Below are 6,070 nucleotides of genomic sequence, written 5' to 3' on the forward strand. Positions count from 1 at the left end.
GTTGAGTGATTGTACCTAAAGCTCATAGCTGGGAAATGACCCCTGACTTGTAGGCTTTTGTTTTATAAAAGCTGCTGTTCTGGCTTAATTCTAAAAACAGAGTACTACTAGTCTGCTCATTCTTGATCAGGGAAGGGTGAATGTCAGGAGATATGATACAGGTGTACTGCTAGAGAGACATTTTTCTTGGTCTATTTCATTACAAGTAACAGCTTAAGAACTACAAGAGAAAAATGTAACCATTAAGAAGGAAAAGCTTTTAGTTCTAGGAAACTTCTTCCTAGGAGAACTCTAGGTTTACAGAGAAAAGCAGTGGGGTGGCCATCCCCTTGACGCATGCGGTTACTTCAAGGCAGGGAAGGCTTGCTATTTAGAGCACCTCTCACATCTCCCACATGAGCGAGCAATCAGGGCTCCAGGAAAGAGAGCAGCTTCCTCATGACCAAGCCGCTGGTCAGGGCAGCCTTGGCAGTAGTACCTGGCCCTTCTGGTTCTAACCAAAGGCCTTCCCGGCACTCCATCCTTTTTCTTAGCTCCATTCTCTACCATCCTCATTTCCCCCACACTGCCATACAGTCAGACATTCTGTCATCGTGAATAAAGGCGATGAGTGTAAACTTGCTCATCATTTTCCTGGAATTCTTTCCATAAAATGAATCAAAGTAAATTAGTGTAATAGAAAGGAAAACTGCTCCACTTGACAAGCCATCTACCGTGATGAATTTCTCTAATAACATCTCAAGACAGGAAGGAACACAAGAAAATATGTTGTGTTGATTAATTACCTTTTTGTATAATTTGACTTTTAATATTCACGAGGAATTAAAAAAATTAAGTGTTAATAGCAACCTGCCTGGCGTGGTGATTGGCAGAGCAGCTATCATCATGGGTGAAATTAAACATGGTCCCCTCCCCATTAAACCTGTAGTCTGGTGGGAAATGCTGTTATCAACCAGGGAAGCTCAAAAGTCAATGTAAAATTGCTGCTCTGGTAAGTTGATGAGGAAGAAGGACTAAGCACTGTGAGGGGATTTGGCAGGGGAATTCTTGGTGGGTTCGTAGGTAGAGTCTTTCCTGTAGGCTAGAATTTGGAATGGAGAAAGACAGAAGGATAAGTGGAAAGTCAAATCCTTTTTGTTTTGTTTGTTTGTTTTGTTTTTTGAAACACAAACAGGGTTTCTCTGTGTAGCCTTGGGTGTCCTGGACTCACTTTATAGATCAAGCTGGTCTTGAACTCACAGAGCTCAGCCTGGCTCTGCCTCCCAGAGTGCTGGGATTACAGACCTGCGCCACCAAGCCAGCTTGGGATAGTATTACTCAGAGGCTGTAGAGGATGGAGACAGGAAACCATCCATTGGACTTAACGGTATAAAGATCATCAAATGGGCTTAGCTCAAATAGTTATCAGATGGGATGAATGGAGGAAAGTAAGCAATGCTGAGGTGAGGCCCATGGTCTCAGCGTGTGTTCATGGTGTATCCCTTGTGATTTGCCTTTTGACCATTGCCAAACCACTTCACACTTCTCAGGCCCAGTTTCCCTCACTGGATCCATGGCTTAATATCTAGGGCGTATGAGAAATACAAATGTTTTGCAATCCCAAGTGTAAATATCTTTTGGATTCACCAAGCTCTAAGCGTCCCTTCACTTATGATAGGGTCATGCAACAACAATCCCTCTGTTAGTTAAAAATATCATGAAGGTAAAAACAAAAGTTTTTCACCCACTTACAGGAAGAGCATAGTTTAGCAGCAGAGGACACTGGGAGCATGGGCTTATTTCTTTTTGCGATGGGGTTTCCTGGGAGCCTCAGCTCACTATGACTACCCAGCATATGGCTAGTTCAGGTGAGCAATTCAATCACAGGGGCCCAGCACCATAGTACGAGGCCGGGGCTTGGAGTTCAGTGTAAGCAGCGGTGTCCACACACTTGTTCTCTCTCTCTTTCTCTCTCTCTCTCTCTCTCTCTCTCTCTTTCACACACACACACACACACACACACACAAACACTCATACATACACACATGATACAAAGTGGAGTTTTCAATGAATGGATATTACTTTTGTATTGGCCTGCTATTAAGCAATCCCAAGCTGAACCATAAGCTAAGATTCTGTCTTAAAGCAATCTTCCTTGTTAGAGTCGAGCCTTCCCTTTTGTCCCAAAGTTTTTTGTTTATTTTTGTTTCATTTTATGAGACATAGGAACCTGCACTCTTCCTACGTATCTGGCCAAAATTGGAAATCCCTCACTTAGATTCTCTTGTATTCTTGATTTCAGAGAAATAGCAAATGACTTACGTTTCTGGGAACCTAATACTTTTATTTACAGTTAAGAACTGTATTACTTGACTCACTCTAAAGCGAATAGGGGAGAAAAGGAAAAACCAGGAGTGTGTGTGTATGTGAGTGTGTGTGTGTGTGTGTGTGTGTGTGTACCTAGGAACAAACCTGGGGACTTCTATTTACTCCACTGGCACTCTACCGCTGAGCTACATCCCAGGCTCCTTTGCTTTGTAATCATCACTTGGTATCTCAGAGACAATTTCCCTTCAACAGTATGCTACAGAGTTGAGGGAAATAATTTTAAAAATTCCCAAGAAATTCCGGCAGTGTGACTCATTCCATTTATTTAATGGTAAACATGACAGGCCCTTTTGATTTCTCTATTAATTTGATTTCCTAAGTTGCTGTCATGATGATTAATTGAGTATGAAGACAGAAAAATGGCAAGCATGGACCCAGGCTGGATCTCTTCTACCAGTTGGTCCATTGTGTGAAAATTCCTGCTGATACCCCAGACCTTTCAGTGCGCACCCTTAGACTGGTTAAGCCCAGCCTTAAATAGGTTCTCTAGCATAGTGTGTGTAGAGGTACCTTTGGATAGGTAACAGGTTCGCCTCTGTTTTTCTTTTGAAGACATTTCTTGGGCCTGAAGCAGTACTATGGTAAATTGAGAGTCGTATGAAATGTACAGTCAGTAAATACAGTGACGTAGTTCTCTCGGAGGGAGGGCTAAAGATTTGGAACCTCAAACCCCTGCTCTGTGCTCAGGGCTCACTTTTCACGGTGGGTGTGAGTGAGAGCGATGAACACTGAGGTTTTAGGCGTGAACAGAGCTGTGAAGTGAGGCAGACTCGATCCTTTAGTCACCACTCGGAGGATTGTCCCCAGCAATGGCTCACTCAGGAGCAAGAAATAGATCTTCGTTATTGAGTCACGGACGTTTCTCTTTCAGTGGTTTGTCATAACAGTTTGCCGTGCGTGACACACCTCGGGTGTGAAGTGCAATGTCAGTCGTGCTATAAATGAGGCTTAAATAAGCGATAGAAGGAGAGATGAAGGCCCAATTAACTATGAGTTAGGAAAGACAGAAGGGAGAGATGACTTTTAAGCCAAACCCAATGAATGAAGATGAGTTTGCTAATGAGGACAGAGAAAAGGTTTGAAAAAAGTGAGTTAGGTTAGGCAAAGTCTATTGGATGCAGAACCACGTCTTGAGCTAGGAGTGCTTACAGAGGGCTCAGCCCACGGTTTCTCGGTCTCATATGTTTGGGTAAGAGTATCACCATGATAGGAAAGCACTTCTTCAAATCCCTGTGGACAGAAAGCAGAGGTAGAGGGAAGTATACCGAGGTTCTGAGGTCACATCCCTAGTGACCAACTTCTTCTAAGCTTGTTGGTGGCGTGTTGGCAGAAGGATGCTGGAGAAGATGCTGGTGAAGGGGGTATAACTTTCATCCAAAGGCTACTGCCATGGAACTTCTGATCCTGGGGCTACCCATGGGGGGCTAGTTATGTTGCCCAGTGAGAACCACTGGTTAGGAAGATATTCCAGCCTATGTCTGGTGTATGGATAAAGAGGGCAGCGAGTGGAGGCTGGGGAGAGCTTACGGGCAGGATGTCAGGCACTAGGGAGTGTTAGCACCCTTGGTTCCCTCTCCTTAGAGAAGGGAACTGACCTTGGGGACAAAAAGAAGTTGAACAGATGAAAGACATGTGGATGCTATGATTCCTTGGTTTGAAAAGGTATCCAATACTTGGGAAGCAGAGGCAGGGGGATCTCTGTGAGTTTGAGGCCAGCCTGGTCTACAAAGCAAGTCCAGGATAGTCAGGGCTACACAGAGAAACCCTGTCTTGAAACAAAACAAAACAAACAAACAAACAAAAACAGAAGTTTCAACAAGTGCACCTTCTGGGAACGCACAAATTCTTGTGCAAAGATTCTCTGACTTGTCAAGGTGACAATGAGGATGATGCTTCCTCAGCGACTTTGTCCTGTGCCCCTTCCTCTCATAACAAGCTTAAAAACATATCCAGACATCTTACAAGAATGAGTGGGAGTAGATCTAGGACCACGCAGCGTGGGTATCGATCGTTACAGGACGGGGAGACCTGGGTGGTTTATCTACGGGGCAACTGGCTGTGCCATGCAGTAGTTTCCTCCCTGCCCTTGGGTGGACGGAGGTCAAGGAAGAGTGACCGCTGCTTGGGGAGCCTCTGTGTAGACTCTGTCTAGCAGGACAGATTTTAGGGTCCAGAAACTCTGCAGGGAGTTTGGGTGACACGAATGCTTTGGGTGTGAAATGTGGGGCTGCATGTGGCTGGCCTTTGGGAGGACAGACTGCAGCCCAGACAGCAAAAGGGATTCCTCTTCGCACTCATGGCATGGAGTCTCAATGTTAGGGATCCTCCCGTGAGTGAGGGTGAGGATCACTGGTGAAACGAGTTGGTAGTGAGGGCTGGATGGGAAAGAATAAAGTTGGAGATGGCCAAAATGCGGACCCACATGGCAGCTCGCAACTGTCTGTAACTCAAGTCCCCGGAGATCCACGACCTTCTTCTGGTCTCCATGGGTAGCATGCTTGAAAGTGGTGCAAGCAAGATACTCATACACATAAGAAATTAATATGTTTAAAATGCGAACTTGTCAGGCATTTATAGGAAAGCAAAATTGGTAGGAGGTTGCTCTAACAGAGGCAGAGGGACCTTCTAATGGAGATTTGTCATCATCCTAAGCATGGGAAGGACACTGAAACTTCATCCAGTCTATTCCTGAGCCCATAAGCAGGGCTGCATTTCCAGTAGTACCGAGAGGAAGCTGTCTGCCCTTTCTAAAAATACCAAGATTTTGTGAACACATCGCCCCTTGTAATCTACACTGCTCTTTGCCACCCTAGGGAAGGCTTTCTGGTTTTTTGCTGTGGTTTTGGTCTGATCCAATTCCTTCCAGCTGCAGAATATTCTTTTCCTCCCTGTGGCTCAGTGGCTATAAAGGGACACCTCTGGGCCACCCATACAGCATTCCTCTGTGGCAGACACAATGGCACTTGTGAAATGCCACACGCATTAGAAGCAGGCCTTGGTTGTCTGAGGATGCCCTCGCAGTGGAAACTCCAATCAAAGACTGTAACGACATGAACATTCTGAAAAGGCTCTAGACAACCCCAGCACAGCAAACACTGCTCCAACAGGCCTTGCCCTTCCCCTCCATTCCCACGGCCTTGCCAGAACCTACTAGATTACGTTTCTAAAGATAGCCACCAAGGTCTATTCAATATTTGGCCACTTCCTCCTCTTGAGGCTGACTACCAAGGTCCAGCTATCACAGTACTGAAGTCCAGCAATCAAAATACCCCTTTGGCTCACCTAATCAACATGCCCAATTAAAATTAAACACCTCTTCTTAACACGGGGCTTCCCCATTTACCTTTATAAATTGCCTTTTTCCTGTGGGCCACATCTGTCTCCTCTCTCTTCAGAGGCAATCCACTGTTGTCCTCAAACCTCATGGGAAAATACCCCTTCCCCCTCTCCCTTGTCCCTTTTCTCTCCTCCCCTTTGTACCCTTCCTCCTCTTCCTCTATCTCCTGTCCTTGTCTTTTTTCTCTGCCCTCTGCCCCTATGGAGCAAATAAATCTCTTTTGTGCTGAGAACTTGGTCTTGGGGTGTTTGGGTTGACTTTGAGGGCCCTGCATAGCCTACCTACATCAAGGATGCAAGAAGAGAGAATGAAGAAAACACTGTGAGGCCAGGGCGAAGTGGAAACCCCGGCTTCTTCTTCTGACTA

This window comes from Meriones unguiculatus, chromosome 4 (genome assembly GCF_030254825.1).
Source record: "Meriones unguiculatus strain TT.TT164.6M chromosome 4, Bangor_MerUng_6.1, whole genome shotgun sequence".
Classification (NCBI taxonomy): Eukaryota; Metazoa; Chordata; class Mammalia; order Rodentia; family Muridae; genus Meriones; species Meriones unguiculatus.